The sequence below is a fragment of the Mastacembelus armatus genome, chromosome 10, assembly GCF_900324485.2.
Source record: "Mastacembelus armatus chromosome 10, fMasArm1.2, whole genome shotgun sequence".
NCBI lineage: Eukaryota > Metazoa > Chordata > Actinopteri > Synbranchiformes > Mastacembelidae > Mastacembelus > Mastacembelus armatus.
In genome coordinates this window covers 11,530,760-11,550,961 of record NC_046642.1, presented here as the reverse complement: position 1 = coordinate 11,550,961, position 20,202 = coordinate 11,530,760, and positions in this window count along the sequence as shown.

The window sequence follows — 20,202 nt, the reverse complement described above, 5'->3', positions numbered from 1 at the left end:
CAAATGTATTATTTATTGCATTGACCGTTGGTATTTTTAGAAAAAATAAAACCCTGACTTGTTACCTTGTTGCTTCACTGCTTGGGCACTGAAGAAAAGACACAAACCACTTGTTGCACAAGTAGCACAAAGATGGCAAGCATTGTTTTCTGAAGGGCAGGTAAATTGTTGTGTTTTCTATACTCTACATAATTTTCAATGCTACATTTGCATCATAATATTGATTTTAAACACTATTAAAAGCATTTTTTTGGACTGTTGCTCTTTCTCTTAGACTGAAGTAGAATTTGCTTGTCTTTGGTTGACAAAATTAAAAGATGTCAATGTAGGTGTTGAGCTGTTAGTTGTTCTTCCATGGCTTATACTGTTTTTGGAATTAGGCAGTTGCATGTATAAACATTTCAATTTTTGTAAATGTTATGATTTAAGGCACCCAATTAGTTTTGGACAGCGTGAACCCATTCATTTTGTCAGGCTTTGTAATTGGACATTTAGTATGGTTAAGTCAAAGTTGTGACAGGTTGGGTCAAATATGATATTCTGCGTGAAACATATGCTAATGAGTCTAAGTGAATGGTAATACAATCACATTAAAAGGAGGCATGACTGATTCTAACAGTTTCATTTGTTGATGTACACATTTTGATTTAATCCTGAAACAAACTCATTTTATATCTTTAGGTACTGTAAGTCTATAAGCAAGAGGTGCTTCATAAACAATAAATGTTACTGGCCATTTTGTTTATTTTTTGCTTTCACACAAAGGAAGATGACAGTTCTACTGTTGGGCCTATCACATTTTTGCAACGATCCCACGTTTTTTTTTTTTTTTTTGCAGCATTGCTTTTTTTGAAGCATTGCAGTCAGCATTGTCTGTTTAACTTCTTTTTCATGGCAGGAAAGAATTACTCAACTCAATGCTTTGCAGGTCCCACAACATTTTACTAATGTAAACATAATTTTTTTTTTTTTTTTTTTTTTTTTTGTGCAAGACGTTTGAGCTTCATCAGAAAGTGGAAGCAACTAAGTTTTCATTACATGAACTAAGTAGGGACTTTTTTCAGGTGATTACAGGTGGTAATACAATGGGGTTCAAACATCTCAAAATCTGTTATGTTCTTGTAAACCCAGAACTAATTACTATATTTTTATTTTACAAAAATGCAATTCGTTGACTAAAAGCAACAATGAATGTGGTGTACTCACTGTAATACCTGTAAGTGCAGAACCTGGTTTGGCTTATGGGTCTGTGCCTTAGAACTCCGCTATTATCTGAAACCTATAAAATCAACTAGCTGGGCCATACTGCACTGGGTGACATGTTTCAAAAATGTGACATGCTCACTAAGGGGATGAAAGATGGTATTGTGGTGGTGAAAGAAGGAAATCAGAATGAGGCTTTGAATCAGCTTCGAATCGACCCATCAGAATGTCTTCAAATCGACCAATCGGAATGATGCTTTGAATCTTCTAATCAGAATTCTGCTTTTAAATTGACCAATCAGAATCTGTTTTACAATTGACCAATCAGAATGAGACTGGTATTCAACTAATTAGAATCGTTCCTGAAATTGGACAGTCAGGATGAGGTGTTGCATCAGCCATCATTGAATCAGAATTTAGACTTCCAGTTGACCAGTCTTATGTGCAGCAGGTATATTCGTATTCAGAACTGTACAGTGCTGAAGCTCAACTCAAACCTGGCACAACATTAACATATTTCTCCTGCTCCATGTTTTTAAGAAATCAGGGGCAATAATCTCTTAGCCTTACTTCCAATGGACAGGTTCACCTGTTACCTGCTTCAATTGGCTGAACAAATAAATTGTAAATTGTATTAAATGAGTAACAAAATCAGAAGAAATATGGTCCATTTAAAGTGCAAAAAAAAAAAAATTATGGATTGAAATTCTGATACTACTGGGCACACTGAGGATCACCACTATGCATCTTGTCAAATAGGTTTGGTACTTCAAACATAGTCAAAAGTTTTGAGAAAGACTACAGGCTCAAATAAAATTGTCTGTGCCATAGGTCATAGGTTATCCCTATCCCTTAAGATGCACTTAAAAATTCATAGAGTATTGATCTTTATGGTGCAGCAAAATATCACATATATAGGGAGTATTGATGTAAATATTACCTGAAGTGTAATGTTTAAGATAAACGTTCAGGCAACTACATTTTGTAAATCCAGCAGGATGTTTGCTCAGGTCTTGTCTGTCACTCATATGATGTACTCTTCTATCCTTGTGCAGTACAGTTTTTTTTTTTTTTTTTTTTTGTTGATACAGGGTAAGTTAGTTGAGGTATTAGTGCTCTTTTTTAAATGCATTTATTTTTGTGTGTCTTGTTCACACAGTAGCCCATAGAACAAAGATTGAGGAATGGTGAAGTGACCCTAGAAACAGGCAAAACAAATAAGTTTTTTCAAAATAGTCAGAGATTAGCTGTTTACATAAATGCAAGTTTTGTTATTCACATTCCTTTTCCTTAGGTGTTAAAAGCAGTCAGTCAAGCTGGTCATTTGCTTCTCTGTACAACTATAATTCCAGGCCAGTGCTCAACACCATTTAGCAGTAACAACTAATCATGCAAATGGAAACAAGTGTCACTTTTGCCTCTTTCAGATGTGACACTCTGCCCACACAACACAAGCATGTGTATGCAAAGACAAAATACACTAAAATTTTTATATATATATATATATATACACTGTTGACAACCATCATGAAATTTTCTTACAGTTGTTGTTAATAGCAGCCCCATCATGCTGAAGCTGTTGGACTACATGAGTGATATACAATCAGTGGCAAAAGTGATCCATAAAATCGCCATGCACTTGTTCAAAGTGCAATTTCCATTTCAATTTGTGATTGCGTGTAGTTGCAGAGTGAAGTGAATTGGAATACTGTTTATATTTCTTTTCTCAATTGATTTTCTTATCACCAGCTGGATACTGAATGTTTTTGAATGTTTTCCTTGCATCTTACCGCACAAGTTATGGACTCTAGTATTTTAGGCTGTGTTTCGTTGTTCCATACGCTGAAAACTAACATTATTCCTTTTTAATGACCAAGTAATGATCATGTTTAAAATCTTTGGTCAGATACATAAGCAGCCTAATAGCTGTAAATTAAAAACATACAAAAATAGTATATGCAAAACAGATATGAACATAGTGTAAATGCAACCTTGAAATGCTAATATTTTTGCAAGTCTCAAGAGTTTCCCTGACAGATACTCAGAAGAATAGTTTGATGTTTATGTAAATCATGTCTTGCTGACAGATGTAATGCTGTCTTTGGAAGTGCAAACAAAGAAAAACGGGAAAGGGGAAAGTAAGCATTGAGAGCATGTCTATTGTTTCGACAGCTTGTGTCCCCAGCATCTGGCATCAAGCAAGAACAGCATGTCAAGATTAATGAAATGTTACTTTTCTTGATCTGCAGCATGCAATATATAAATATATACTTTTTTAGAACCGGCAGGCACTCATATAGTACCCAACAGTGTGTGCAGGCTCAGTTTATAAAGTTTCTGAAGTTTTGGGGCTGCAAACTCAAAAGACAAGGTTTCAGCCATAATGTAACACAATTTAAAAACAAATGTTCAGCGCATGGTTTAGGGAATAGATAATCTTAATGTCTTCCTTGCTATATCCCGGGGCTTTAAATTCCAATCAATGAAGTGAAATTAAAGACCATGTGAATGACTTTCAGTGCAAGTCGACTGAGCGGACTTGTTAGTAGGAGCAGGGGCACTGTGACAAGAGCGTGGCAGAGACTGCTCCCTCACTCTCCTCTCCCCATTTAATTTTCCAATCCACTTCCTCCACATAGTTAGGAGAAGTGAGTTTTGTTCTGGTTTGATACACCATCTAATGAGAGCTACTAAGAGCCTGTTGAAATCATTCCCTAATAACACATTCTGAAGGCTGCGAATGAGGAATATTTTTCCTCTATCTCTCCATTCATGGTTTAATATATTCTTTCACTCACCTCTGTTCCATTTCCTTTCTTCCACTGTGTTTCTCCACATTCATTAACTGTATTTCTAGGGGAAAAAGCTTTTGAACAATCATTACACTTTGATTTTATGTGATTTTAACAAGTGATGTATATTGGTTTTACAGTATGTGTTCACTGGCTACTGATGTACTGTCCAAGAAAGTAGACTGACAAAATGAGCAGCACAGGGTTTTTATATTTTCTATACTGCGATTCACAGGTATACGTGTTGATGTACTGTAAGCAACACTACACATAAACAGATGCCCTACTGAACTGAATGGTACATGACACAATAGCTTGTCCACCCTTATTCTGTTCTGCCTGCTTGACACACTCCAGCTGAAACAAGAGCAAGTGGCCTGACCTGTGCTGCTATATGCCATCTTCTTAAAACTCCTCTGTGGTTTAAATGTTATCTGTTCCAAAGATAAAGCGCACTCCCCTCCACGTCCCTGGGCTGTGGGTATTAGTTACAGCTGAAACACTGGTTGGTATTTCGCTTTGAATTCTGGAATTGTGCTGGTACCTTGACGTTTGATTGGATCTGTGCAAATACATGTATATGCAAATTTGCCAGATATCAGTTCTTGCTCGGGGTGAAATGGGAAACAGTGGCTGCATTCTGACGAGCCTCTTGCATGGACTACCCTCTCTTTCTCCTCAGAGAGCAGCATTTGGTGATCTATAAATTCCCAGTAAATCTCAGAGCCTGGGTGCCTTCCCTGACATTTCCACGCTCCCACATAGCATATTTTTAAGCAGGTAAAATCTATAATCTGTGTCAATGGTATCACACGGTGAATTCGCAGGGGGCCCTGTGCGCACTAAACTGGCCAAGGATGCAGTGCAGAGGCTCAGAGGAGGTAAAAATGTTTGTTCTTACCTCTGTTGTCATACCCATGCCTCAGGGCGTACACCAGAGTTACTCATACCCCAGCAGAGACAATCCAATATTCTGTTTGCTATTCTGCAAAGCTGTTCATGCAACAACACTAAATGTAACAAATATTTATAGAAATGATGCAATCGTTAGAGTGTGGATTAGAAATAGTTCAGTTATTGCCATAAAATAATAGCATAAATGTCGAAATACATTGGGCAGTTTACTTTTTATATATGATGTCAAGCATTGAATATACAAAATATTAGGTGCATATTATTTTATTTGCCCAATTCACATGCTGGATATCCACATCCACACCTTGTAAATAAAACATAATAAGGAGTAATGGCTTTGACGATGACATAAAACATAAATTCACAGACATATCTTCATCTACATTTGTGATGTATTGGTACTAGTTCCTGCAGAAACACTGTATCAAAATATGACCACATCTTACTTATGTACCATAGTATATGCTCCAAATAGAGGGTCTAGTAGCGTAAATCATAAATCTTTTCATGGATAATTAAATTTATTATAAAAAGCTCAGAAATACTTCCCCACCAGTGTCTTATTATTCTCGAATCATGGCTCGCAGTCGACACGTTCAAATCATTTTTGTTTTTTTGGATTTCAGTGTGTTTCCACTTTGACATTTATTCTTGCAGAGAACAACAGATAATTGTATATGATACCCATTGAAATGTGGTTGTGCTTCTGTGTCTGCGAATCTATGCATTTTGACAGTGGTAACCATTAGTCTTTCAGTGATCGTTGCAATTAATATATCTTGACGTGATAATTTGCGTCTGATCTGTTCGAGGTGTTTTTGTGAACCTTTGCTCAGCAGGGTGGCACGGTGGTGGGCCTCTGTAGAAGAAACAAGAGGCAGATGCATTCAGTGTGCCAATCTGTCAACACCACACAGCCGACATCAGAACAGAATAGGCTTTCCGTGTTTTGTTCATTGTCACCAAATTACACTTGACAAGTGGAGAGAAAAATGCATGGTTGTTGAACAAAGTACTTTTTATATGTAATACACTACTAATGGCTATCCATTTGTCTTCCACACTACTTAGTAAAATCCAAAGGAAGTTGGGGCAACATATCTTGATTAAGGCTCCAAACTGACCAGCCTGTGACATGAAAGATTGTGTTTCCTTTGCAAGATTTTGTTACCTAATGGCTTGTCGGGAAGCCATAGGGACAATGTAATGGACCATGTAATGGATAAAGGATTGTATTGATAGGCATGTGTTGACTTCACTATATTGATCTGGTGAATTTATATTGCTAAAAACAAAAACATTTTGGAATAAAGCACTAATGCACTTATTATGTTTTATAGAATAAATAGCTCATTTTATGTATCAACCAAAAGTAATACTATTTTCGTCAGTTTTAATTTGCGTTTTGATACTCGTTATCAGTGCGTAATATTAAATGATATGAAAGCTTTTACGTGTTTTGCTCCATGAGGTTGAGCAGACAAAGAAAAGTTACATACAGGCACATACGCTTTTTAAATGGAAATTCAAAGTGAAAAGTGCACCAGAACTTAAACCACTGTTGGACTGGGAAGATATCTCCAGGGAGGTTAGTTCTGCAATGATCACTTTATTACCTTATGCACACTTAAGTAAAAACAACAAACACAGACTTTGGCAAAGTCTTCAAACTTTAAAAAGCAGGATTACTCCATCAATTAAAAGCAGATGGATGAGACGGACAGGCAGATAAATAGATAACAAAGGACCTAATCAAACATTGTGCAAATGGTATGATGCTATACAGAGGGTGAGAGGAGAGAGATTGTGATGGATGACACAACATCCAGCATAGTATCATATCTCTGTGGATTAAATGCTCTGGGAAGCTGGCCCCGGAGTGTGCTTGTGCATATCATTAAGCTCTGTGAAGAGGAGGAGGAGGGCACATTGGAGCCGCTGCTCGGCCAAGTGCACAGATAGGCCACGTCTCACAGCTGGCGCTCACCAGACTCCAAAGGCAACCATTTCTAAGAAGGATTGGGTTTTATAACTTGTATATTTTTTGCAGAGTATTTGAGATGATAAACATTTCATCTGGACAGAGGGAGAAAAATCAAAGTAGCCCTGCAGGACCCGATGGTTGTTTGTGCATGCCCGACAGTGTGCATGTGCATGTGAGATGGTATATCGGTGTTGTTTGTGAGTGTGCAAGGTTTTGGACTTTTATGCACATCCTTGTATACTGTTCAGCTCGCGCACTGTCCAATGTGTCTTTGCTGGTGTGCTGCTGTGTGTGTCATTCTTCCAGAAGGCAGTTTTAAAAACACACTATGTCAGATATTGGATGTCTACTGTATAATTTGACGGGTCTGTGCACAGAGGCCGGCTGTGGTATGAGTCATTGATTACACATCAGCTTAGTATGCTGCAGTGCAGACCCCTACATTGGTGGAAAGGTAACCTGAAGCCCCTAATCAATAGCTGCAGTCCTGTGAAGCTTTCCTTCTGGTTCGGAATGAATGACTCCCTACCTCTTCTCTGGACCCAGGCCTAACCTTTTCCAAAGAGAGGTTATGAAGAAGCTCATCATTTCTAATGAGGAATTAGTGATTGGGTCATAAGAAATGACTGTCAGCACCAAACTGAGAAGTCCAAAAGGTCTCGGAGACTGGGAAGTGCCAAACAGTATTCATTAGGGAGCTAGATATTCTCTTGATTTGCTTCAGCAGACAGCAGGGTTTAACGGCTGGGCTGGGAAGCCCAATGATTAAATATATCTGTGTTCCTGTCATTAAATTTTTTATGTCGTGAATAGGGAGAGAATGAATATTGCTTTAAGATAATCCAGTTTTCTCCTTTTGCAGCAGAGAGAACAAAGCAATATCTAGAATTATGAAAGGTTTTTTTTTTTTTTTTTTTTTTTCCCCAGCAAGACCTATGTTGTAATGACAGAACTTTTTACCCAGAAAACATACACTTGTACCAAAATCACAACCAATACAGCCTTGCTGAAATCACATGATACATTTAATTTTTAAGAGATGAATCACTGCAATTGACAGAAACATATTCACAGCTAATTAAGAACGTAATTGCGTGCACTTTAGCCATTTAGAGGAAGATGAATGTGAAATCATTAGGCATCCTCTGAAAACCAGATGTTCATTAAATTATGTCTATACAAATGCCATTGTTCAATAGATTCCCAGAATATATGCTTACAGTAAAATGCTGGGTAATCCATCCCTTAAAATGCTTTAATTGATTTAAGCCTGCAAAAATAACCCATCACTGCAGCACATCATTAAAAACCAGAACCAGCATGGCACTTAACTGTTATTTTCTCCCTCTTTTCTGTTGTTCTATAGTTCATCTATTATTAAGATCCATTTCAGAATCTGAAATGATGTGAATGAATAAGAAGTCTGATTAATCTTAAGAGAGTAATCCAGTTGCCAGGCAGTGTTGCTTTTAATAAATAATATCTGTAACCTAGTAATACTTACGAGTGTAATCTGCATTTGAAGCATGGTAATCAGAGTAGAGATAAGGCGACGTTCCCCCTTAGTCTGGCCTCAGACAAAAACCATCTCTGGAGAATGCAACAATCATGCCTCAGTCTCTTTCTCAATTAGCCCCTGCTGTGCAATTCATTGGGTCTTCTGTAACAGTCCCTTAACAATACTTACCCAGGCTAGTCATTACTCAGTTCTACGAGATAGGGACTTCCATCTGCATATTTGGGAGACAAAATGTACGGTCTGTTAAAAATGATCCAAATCTGATGGCTCCTGATGATGAATAAGAGATATAAAATTATCGGAATTCCTGAAAACTGTCTGAAAATTGTTTGGTTCCGTACATACATATTATTTCTTTCTTTTACTTCTTTTCAAGTTAAGCTCAAATGTTGGCTACAAAACACAAAATCTCTGTTTGGACTGCCAAGTGGCAGTGCCGGGCTGGAAACAAAAATCCTCACAATGTCTTGCTCATGTTTCTTTCGCTTTTTCATTTTCTGGCTCTTACGGATACAAAAAAGTTGGACTAACTATCCCCGTTTGTACAAACTGAATATGCACTGTAGTTTCTGTTCTAAGACAACATCAAAAAGCTCTGCTTCAGTGGAGGGGTAACGGTTCTTTTACTGGTAGACAATGTGTCTCTGACCTTTTTGATATTATTCGGCTGTCGTGCTCCTGAACGTTTCCTTCTTTTATACACCCAGTGATCCTTTCTTTTTTGTTATGACAATTATTATGAGTCTCTGTCAGACACACCAGGAAGCCAACTCACTGTGGTTTATGTACCTAATAAAAGCTATGCTGAGTAATTTCAGTTTCTCTGAAGGCTTAACAACAGCTACTGCCTCTGCTTTTTACATTAGACAGCTATTGCACTGGCTGTGGATTGGACTAATGGAAAGTGCACTTTTGCTTTTTCCTTGGAAGAATGCAGAGAGGAAGAAAAGTTAAAAAAAATCTGAGGGTGACATATGGGTAGACTGCAGTCGTAATCGGAGCTGATACAGCATCCTGTTTATTAAATGCCTATTTTCGCTCCTTTAGCTTATATTTTCCTGTATTATGATTAGTCTAAGGTGACGAATCTTAATCTCTGAACAGTTTCCCGTACTGAAAAACCTCTCTTCTTCAGCTGTTTTCATGCGATCTAAAACGCAGCCAAATGAAACTGTTTGGATTCCACAGTGGATTTTACAAGCCTACGAGTCCATCCATCCATCCATCCATCCATCCATTTTCTATACCTGCTTATTCCTTAACCAGGGTCATGGGAATCTGCTGGAGCCTATCCCAGCTCTCTCTCAGGTGAAAGGCAGGGGTACACCCTGGACAGGTCACCAGCCCATCACAGGGCTACATAGAGACAAACAACCACACACACTCACACTCACTCCTATGGGCAGCCTACAAGTCATTCTCTCTATTACTGCTGGCAAGTGCCTAAATGTGTTTCTATCAAAAGAGTCTGCACAAGACAAGCTGAGACACCTTGCTCACTCGCTTTTCATGTGGAAAACAGATGGGGACCTTTCAAGAGCATTCACTAGGTGGCAGTCTAGTAACATAAAACCTAATGGGTGACATAAGCCTGCATACATACGTCAAGGTTCAGAGAGATGAGCCGATAATATGGATTAACAAGATTTGGCTGTTTTACAGCTGTATCAGAATGCATAATTTGATGTTGGTTTAAAAAAAAAAATACAAACTTAAAGAAGTTTTCTGCATTCTGGATGCCACTGACTATGGATATCACTTTTCTTCCCTTCCAGTAGATCACTGTTTGTCAATGGAACTGTAATGGATGGAGTCTGGGCTACTCTAGATGGGGGGGGGGGGGGTCTTTTTACTTTAAGGATCCGTAAATTGTCCAAGCTCTGCTCTTTCTTCTGATATCTACTCACCTGAAACTGCTGTTCCTACACTTCACTGAAGCAATTATAGAGAAGGACTTTGGCAGATCAGTGAAATTCCCTTTAGATGAGAGAGCCATACGGGTGTTTTGATCAGTTCTGCATCAATTCCACTGTTTTGCCCAAACCTTGGCCAAATAAAAGTGGGACTTCTGGCTGAGGAGTAGCACTCGCCAATAATGATAAAAACATCTCTGTCAATGGCTGCCTGTATCTGTTTTCTGGCTTCTGTCTGGCTACAGTAAATTTTCTACACTGCTAGGCTTAGCACACACCTGCTGGTCTCTCTCTATGTCTCCCCATCTTCCCTCTTTCGAATGTGGAAAAGTGACAGGTGCTTGAATGCAATCTAAGGTGGCAACTCACATCAAAGCTCTCAGTAAATTCTAAAGAGGAGCTGAAAGTCATCATTAAAGAGACTCTGCATGGCTAAATCTGACAAGACTAAGTACTGAGTGTAATTGAGATGGCAGGTGATTGAGTGATAGAAAAGCTGTAATTTCTCATGAAATTCACCGTCAATGTACAGGATGTTCATTGTCAAAAATACTGTCTATAATTTTTATGGATTGCCACAATACATCCCATTGGTCTTGATTTATAGTCACACACACATTTCCAGTTTAAGAGTAAAAGCTACACTAACTTTTTCTAGGCCCCTAATTGCAGCTGGACATAAATAACTTTTTTTATAAAATCTGTACGATGACATCAGATGTTTACCATTTCTATATTATTCTTATAAAAAATGAAAAGAAGCAGAACCATTTACTGTTGTTTGTCTGTCTTTGGACAGAGGTCTGGTTGCTAAGAAATATTAATAACAGCACAAGCATTTCATCTGGGCACAAATAGGCCAAATCAATGTTTTTTCAATTAGTGAGGATAGGACTGTCTACTCTAATGCAGCCTCACTTTGTGATAAGCCTGATAAATTAGTCTTTTTTTTTTTTTTTTTTTTTTACATCAACAAATACCTTATACAACTTAAAGAATATCGACAACTACTGAAGGGCTATTTTTCTGAAAAATGCTTTGATAGCAGGCAAAATGTATTTATTGAAACCTCATTTTTATAGATCCATTAGATGCATATTTTTCCCTTTCCCTTTATATTATACCCATCTGGTCATGTGAAGCTCTGTACTCTTAACAGAGTTAACATAGCAAGTGTGAACAATGATTTCATATACTTGAAATATAAACTCTGTTCTGATCACCACACAGACACAAAAGCTTCGCCTCCTCTCCTGTATACACAGGGAGCACAGGCAATATTTGTAGAGTCAAGCATACTCATCCTGTACTTTGCACCAGAGCAAGTCAGGAGCTGTTAATACATTTCTGTGCTGCTACAGCTCTCCACAGCTTCATAATAATATATTTCCATCAGCTGAAAACAAGAAAAACACATCTGAGGGCTTTAATAATGTAGACAAGAGAGCCACTTTGCCCCACCCGTACAATGCATCCAAAAATTAGTGTCAAATGCATGCATCTTCTGAAATAGCTTGGCCGCCAATGCACACTGAAAAATAAATACGTCAAATGTTTTGGAGTTTGCTATGAATAATGGATATTCTAATACATCATCGTGTTGTATTGCAAAAGAGCAATATGAAATATACATCATCTAATTAGACAGTGTTCTCAGATGTGGTGCAGCCTGTTTTTGATCAATATGTAATAAGATCTAGTATCAATTAGTGATGGCTGGGGGGAGAGATTTAGCAGTAGAAAATGGCCACTCTAAAGGTAAGTAAAATGGCAGTAAAATCATTGCGGCACCCAGAATAAACAAATCACGCAATAAAGATACCATTTTGAAAGAGGAATATTGAATACTGTAGATTTACTGTATCATTATTCTGTGGCTCAGCTATAGCAATTGTATTGATCAAAAGAATTATTTCTGCCTGGGTTTCTGTTTAGATCTGCTACACATAAAGACTTCTATCTGTAAGAAGATAACTGCTGAATAGGTGACACAGAACTGACAAATTAATTGTTAACAAAGCAAAATATCCACTAATTAAAACTGCTAGGTTTAATCACAGAAAGAGGGCCGTGGCATTAATAATGGTTGTAGTAATGGTTTTTCTATATTCTACATCGTAAGAGGTGTCCATATAGTAAAATTACAGACTTTCTTTCTGTGACAAAAATAGCAATAGGATTTTTCAGGAAAACAACACAATGTCAGGGAATTAGAAATCTTGTCACATAGAATTGGAATGACACAAAATGGAACTGTTTTATTTTATGAGTTAGGCTTATAATGGATATCCATATACTGAAATCAACATTGCCTTGTTACTCAAACCAGGAGATTAATCCCGAGTTATATGCACATCTATCAATTCACTCATAACTAAAAGTCAACCCAGCACAAGGATCTCAAACAGGCAGGGCTAGTAATGGAAGATTGTGATCTGACCTGTTCTGCTGCTGGTGCTGGTGGCGGTGGCATGCAGCCTATCTGTAACACAGGGGCAATGTGTATGTCTGCATGTGCCTACGAGTGTGTGTTGAAGTAAGTCACTGAAGCAAAGACAGAGCATGCACTTGAATGATTGAGGTTACCCAGGTGACCTCATAAACCAAAACCCGTGGCAGTCTCCCAAGGTGAACGCTGAATTATGCTGTCATTAAAGGACAGGCCCAGTTGCCAAGGTTAGTATGTAAAGTATAATCATCTTCCTCCCCCTTCTCCCAGTCACTTATTAGTCCCCCTCATGGGCCAACAGAGATTATACCTTGAACTTGCTCGACTATCGCTATCTGCCCATTGGGAATAGTTCCGCTATGGACCATTTATATCCCCTCCCACTATCGCCAGCTAGCTGGGCCTACATTTCTGCAGGTGTAGTGTCTGTATGTGCTTCTGAGAGTCAGAGTGTCCACGTGTGTGTGTTTTCTAGCCCACACTCACATATCATCGAGTTTGTCCCATAAAAGATGAGGGATTCTTTGGCTTACTGCTGCATTATGTCCCATTTTATAAAAGAAGCACTGGGAAGAAGCCCAGTGGTGTTGCAACAATTTGTTAGAATTAGGACCCCCCCCCCCAAGCCCCCCTGGGCACTCTGTGCTGATTCAAATCCTTTGCTTCCAAAATGGTCTCAGTCCAGTTTTTAATGCAACAATACAACCAACAACCAAACATCACATAAATATATTTCAGATTTCACGCTTCAAATTTTAAATAATATTACTAAGTAATGGCAATCAAAAGACATATTTCAGTCAAGCATGGACCCTGTTTTCAGTGCACCTGCACATTAGTGCACACATTAGTAAATATGCTGGATAGCCAAATTCAACCAGGTTTTCAAGAGCAACCAGATTACTCATATTTTTTTTTTTTTTAACCTGGCAGTGACCACCCAGAAACAAGTGTCACTCAAAGTCATAGCAAAAGCTTGATTTAAATTATTGTTTTATCTGTTGCCTTAAATCTTAAATATTTAAGGTATTTGTGTAGGATGAGTTTTAATTTTTGTAGCAGTGATGTAAACGGATTGTTTATGTTTGCAGTAATCAATAATGTTGATCCACTTTCCCATTTAGTCTAAAATTGGCAGTGGCATTAAGCACAATTCAAGCTACAATTGCCACTGGTCGGATGTACGGCTCCTAAAAAATAACATTCTGACTCTATTCATGTGTCTCCTTTGAGTTAGCCGCACATTGCCGTTCCATTTAATGGGTGTCATTTTTGCTGCTTTGCGCGAATGGTTTTATAACAATAGAGAGCTTGTGCATCAGGTAACCATTATATTGTAGGTTTATAGCATCAGAGTCTCTGACAGCACATCTCAATCCCCTTATGTGAATAATGAACTGCTTTGTTCCTGTAAAGTTGGGGAAAAAGAGATCATGATCAACATAGCTGAGTTTTTTTTTTTTTTTTTTTTTCTGGACAAGGATAGAGAACCAAAGGGTGGAGGAAAAAAAAAAGATGTGCCACACACCAGAATACCAGAATATCATAAAGTAGACTTTGAATTGACAACTAAAGCTTTTTTAGTATCTGTTTGAAAATGCTGTGTTGTGATGTACTATTCTTTCAAATGGATTAAAGCCAACTGACTTTCTGTAAAGCAAAAACAGCCTTTTCATTCTAACAGGCTTTGATGTACTGTAATAGACAATATATACAGAACTACAGTATGTTACTGAACAATGACCCTTGAAATGCAAGAGTTGTTCTTTATGAGGTTTCCCACTTTTATGTATGTGTGATAGAAGTATAGATCAGCAGTTCATGCATTTGAATTTTGGTTATCACTGGCACACGTAAGGCCAGCACCTCTCACATGCCTGAGTGTAGAGGACAAGACGGTTCTGCCTGAAATCTAAAGCTATGTTCCAGCAAATTTAACTGCAATTATCTGTAGCTACCTAGCAACCTACACAGTGACCGTGTCCTGAGTATTTCTGTATATCTGTGTTTCTGTGACAGTTCAGCCTCACACTGAGATCAAACCTTACCACTGACGCTGTTTTTTTTTCTTTAATCTATTTTTTTTTAGATTTTTATCTACCTAGCATTATGATTTTGAGTCATAAAGCCTTGTGTGTGTCTTGTCCAGTCCATTCAGAGCAAATATGTGTCTCTTTGTATTCACCTGTGGATTTGTCTCAAACTGTGCTCATAAATTCACTTTCAGTTTTGTCTGAATACAGAAACACTTTATTCGTCTTGCATTTTTGCACAGACGTTGGCTTCTAAAGGTACCATACTTGATTTAAAGCACTGAGACCAGGCTAGGTACCCTTCTACATAGGTAATGTGCAGAGGCAGCTGATATCTCTCAGCGAGCAGAAGAAAAGCTGGGGGGCTGTCCAATGCCACACGGTGCGTCAAATCTCCAAACCTGTCCTATTCTTAGAAGCTGAACCCAAGAACAAGGTGGCCCTTATGTTGAACATACAAGCCCTACTGCAGCGAATGGCACTTAAGCTCTAAATAGTGCACTCGTACTTGCAAGACTCAACAAGTTTCTCACTCATGGTTTAATAATAAGCACAAGTCTGAAGAAAAACTTAGATACACGGTGCAGGTAAAGCTGATTAATGGACAGTACAATCTACTGTGAATCACAGGCAGACTGTACTAAACACGGCTTGATGCCTGAACACTTCTTGATCAATGTGCACAAATAGCTGTAGGAGGATCCCATTTTGATATGCCATCTTCCTGGGACAAATTATGCAATGTCTCTGTCACTGTCCCTGTCATCCTTATGGGTAGGAGGATTGAGTGCATTCTGCTGATGTGTTAGAGCCAAATGTTGTTAGGGAAGAGGGATAGATTCTCTTTCACTATTCAGATCTGCTCTTTTAAGCATGCAGCACAGGTTCACCAAAAAATACACAAATTACTCACTGTCATTGTTGAGGTCAATGCAAGTAGTTACACCATCGTAATTGGCAGTGACTTGAGAAATGTGCCAAATGTGCTCTTTTAAAACGACCACAACCAAAGCCAATTCTCACCGAGAAACAGAGGAACTGATCAGTGGACAATTCCTTAATATTCAGCAAGAAGTGCTTTAAAGCAGACTCTTCTCCAAACGCATCATGCTATCAAAAGCTTGTTGATGCATCTAAACTGACTTGAACTGAAATTCACGAATTTGAATAGAAGGCTAAGTGATTATAATGGGTCTTTGTCATCATATAATCTTATAATAGTAATAGTATTATAGTCATCTTATAATGGTAATAGTAGTAATACATATTTGAAAATATATAATTATATACCTCTGTAGCGGATCACAAAATTTGCATTTTAAGGGTTTTTTTTAATGTCAGGTCTCACTGTGGCACTTTTTAAATGCCCCCACTTATGCACAAATAGAAAAACTGACCTTATCGATAAGTTCAGTGTTGGCAGAGGTCTCTGCCCTTCTGCAATTTTCTTCGGGATCCTAACCCCCTATTGGCAGTCTTACCAAGGATGCTTGTGTGATTGGATTTGACTGTGGGTGGTAATTGTATGCCAAGTTGGATGTATTCACCTGACTTTCTGTCTGGTCCATTTTTGATATTGTATTAATAAATCAAATGTGGAGGTTTCCTCAAATTAGAGGCTGCAGAGTAAATGCAGATAACTGTGCTGCTGCTTTCATATGATTGTTGGGAGTCCGTCAGCCAAAAAGGAGAGGATTCATACAGCCCACAAGCAGTTTGGTATGTCAGTTGTTGAAGAATTCATTTTTCTGTCTTCTTACTAATATTGCTGCCATAACTATATAAAAAGTTGTATTTTCTTTGTGTAATGTATCTAGATGTGTCTGTTGTCTGATTTAACCATGGCATGAAGTTCATAAATAAGCAATACAAGGTAAATAATGGGTAATACCATGCATACTACTGAACTCCTGTGCCCCTTGTACCAGCCCTGACATTCATTGATAACCTTGGAAAGCAAAAACTTTTTCTTTTAAGTTATTCTAAAAATTATATTATTATAAAAAAACTGTACTGGTTCAGTACAGTTTGGTGTGGATTTTCTTGAGAATAAGCACTGCTAGCCTGGCCAAGCCAAGTAGCCTGGGCTTTTCTGCTCAGCAGCTTAACTATAAGAGCAAAGGGAGTAGGTTTATCATAAAAGGTCACTGCACCATAGGCCAGTTGAGCAAAAGCTCAAAGGGCCATTAACCCACTGCTCATGTTTGGACACAAGAAACAGAGGAAGATATGTTACATTCTGAGGGTTGCTTCTAAACAGCGGCCTTGAAAGTGTTTGTTTTCAGCAATGACAGTGTCTCATCAGCAGGGCCAAACTGTAGCCACAGTTCAGCTTATGCCATGTTTGTTTTTACAGGCACTGAATGCTTGACTGCTGAGGTTTGAAGTTAAAGTTGTAGGATGTGCCAAATCCAAGCGAAGTGGGTACAGAGCAATGTCACCACTGCCCATTTATTAGGACTTGTCCTTATAAATCCGTACTGATTGGCTGAGCACACATCAAAGTTTATGCATGCAAAGATGACTGGATAGGTCTACCGAAGACTTGTTAGAAGACAAGGGCAAGGGCACAGTTTACATTAATTACTCTTAGGCCCCCAACAAGATCCCAAATGTTAAATAAAAGGATTAGACCTTTTGCAGTGCTGTTGACACGAAAGCTAAACACATTTATGTGAAGACAGACATGGAAAAAAAAAGGAGAAAAGCAAAAAATGATAACTGCTAAACAAATTTTATTCTCTGCATTTGTTTTTGTTAGAAAATCTGCTTCCAAAGAACTATGTGCTTGTCGCATAAACATTGGAGGTTTATGTAAAAATGTATTGTTTATTTTAAATGTGTTTTATATTATGCAATTCTATTATCATTTCTTATTCTTCCTTCTTATTTACAGTATTACTGAATCTAGAAACATGAATCCCCTGACAAGTGTGGATTTGGTCACATTTTCTTTATAGAGTTTTGAGGATATTTTCACATTTCTTTGTGGTTGGCATGCAGTTGAAAATATATTGAACGCTACATTGTCCAATTAAGCATAATACCAGCACTGTGAAAGGCTTTCACTGATACAACACATGCATTACTCAATATGTTGTCCTAGCAGGGTCAGGGATGAAGATAGGAAGCCTAATTTGCTGTCACATCTGTCAGATCTTTACTCATACAAAGATCTAATTTCAGTGTTTTTAAGACAATAATTCTTTAACATCCTCCACTGAGCTGTTTTTATAGCTTCACTCAAGGTTGCAAATGATTATTAAAGTACAATACATTAGAGATAAATATACTTTATTTGCAAATTGTTATGTGTTTATAAAGCTTGTTTTTATTTGTGAATCATGACACATGCATTTGTCAACTTCACTGACTGTTCTCTCTCTAAACTGCTTGCGTCCCAGAGTTCAAGTATTGACCACAAAGGGTATTAGAATTCAACATTTTTGCGTTGACTATGGGCTGAGTGATGGCATTATTTTATTAATGATTTAGCGCTGAACTTTGCATTGTGCTGACACCAGAGATGGGGTAGCTAAGCTGTGAATTAAACCCCAAATCCTTTCGATTCCCTCTGGCTGGCAGTCTGCTCATCACCATTACGTATTCACTGGAAATAAAAAAAGGGACTTCCAGTGTGGCAGCGGTCCTCTACATACACTATATCCTCAGAGTCCTACCTACCTGTTATAATCCTGCATAATGGAAAAGTGGAATGTCACCTTGTGTGAGAGGCAGCTGATATCTCTCAGCGAGCAGAAGAAAAAGTAATTTAGCACAAGTGCAGATCACATTTAATTAGACGAGAGGATTTAAATTGCCATGCATCAAACACTGCGGATGACCAAAATGGAAAGAACTTGGGCCACGGGCCAGATTCCATGAGCTCTTCTCTAACCCATCAAAATCCCTTGAGCTACGGGGGTCAATAAGTCAGAACACAGCCGCCTTAATTAACGATGACCATAGCTGGGAGGTGCCCAGAATTTCAATGCTGGCCACCTGCATTCCAGTGAAAATATAGAGCAAATTTACAAATTAGAAATTTTTGCTGCAAAATGACCACTATTGTTTTATTTGGTGTAAGATTTAATTAGGAATGTCTGCCCAAGAATGTGCCATTAAAAATCCTCCTGCATTGGCAAGATCATCAGGATCATAGTGCAGTAACTCATTACATATACAACATAGTTATTTCCATAAGGTGACTTATATAAAATGACTTTGATGTTTCTAGTTCACTAATAACTGCAGTCTAGGTATGGTGGGGTAATTTTTTTGTTATATGTTAACCTGTCAGAGTGGGCAAATATTTTCACTATTTAGCTGCCAACTATTGTTGAAAAGTGATTTTTCTTTCATTATGCTTTGCAGACATCAATAATAGCCACACAGCTGTCAGAGTCCATTAAGACACATCTACATAAGGATGGGAGCAAATATTCATAGGCATATCAGTTTTCTGGGGACTGCTCGGTGAGATGGATTGGAATGACACAAAGATGAACTCCCTTTTGAATCCATTGTGAGACGGGAACTGCCACATTGGCTCAAGGTAAAATATCACCCACACAAGTACACACATATTAAACAGCACACCACACACACAGAAACATATTTATATATTTCTCAGTTTTGAAGCAGCTTTACTTCTGCACGTGCTATTGTCTGCATCATCTTAGAAATATGCCATTCCACAAGAAACTGTAGAGGCTGGACATGTTCTCTGATTATTTATTTGCTATTTTAACTTGATTTAATTTGAGTAGTATTTGAATAAAACACTTGGAATTTCTTAAGTGTATACCAAGCTGGTTCTTACAGCATGGTATCAACAAGTAGCTGGCCTTAGGTATTATGTGGTAGCTATATCACAGAGTTTGAAAGGAAAAAGAAGCAAAATAACATGCTGTAAAAATTCATTAAAAAATATAAAACATATAGGAAAAAGTAAACACTCATACTATAGCACAGGTGTCAAATGCAACTATCCCTGCCTTTGTAGCTTCTGAGCGGCTGGACACCGCCTGACCCAGGTGATCAGCAGTGGGTAGGGCAGGGATAGTTGGAAAACAAGCAGGACCGTGGCCCTTAATGACTGGAATTTGACAGCTGTGCAATAGCATCTCAAGCTCAAAGCAATACTTGTTCATTTCTTATGTTTCCGTGCTCTGTACAATTAACAAGAACGTGCCTCATTGTTCTTGATTCACATCTGTAACATACAGAGTGAAATGGCTAGCATAAATGGTTAGCATGCACTGATGTTATTGCCTTGATAGCTCCATAGCCCTCAGCAGTCTCTGCATAATGAGAACAATATGTGTTTGATGGTCTCATGATTACTGCATATTGCTTTCAGACACAAGGCCTCTAATGCACGTTAAGTCTGCA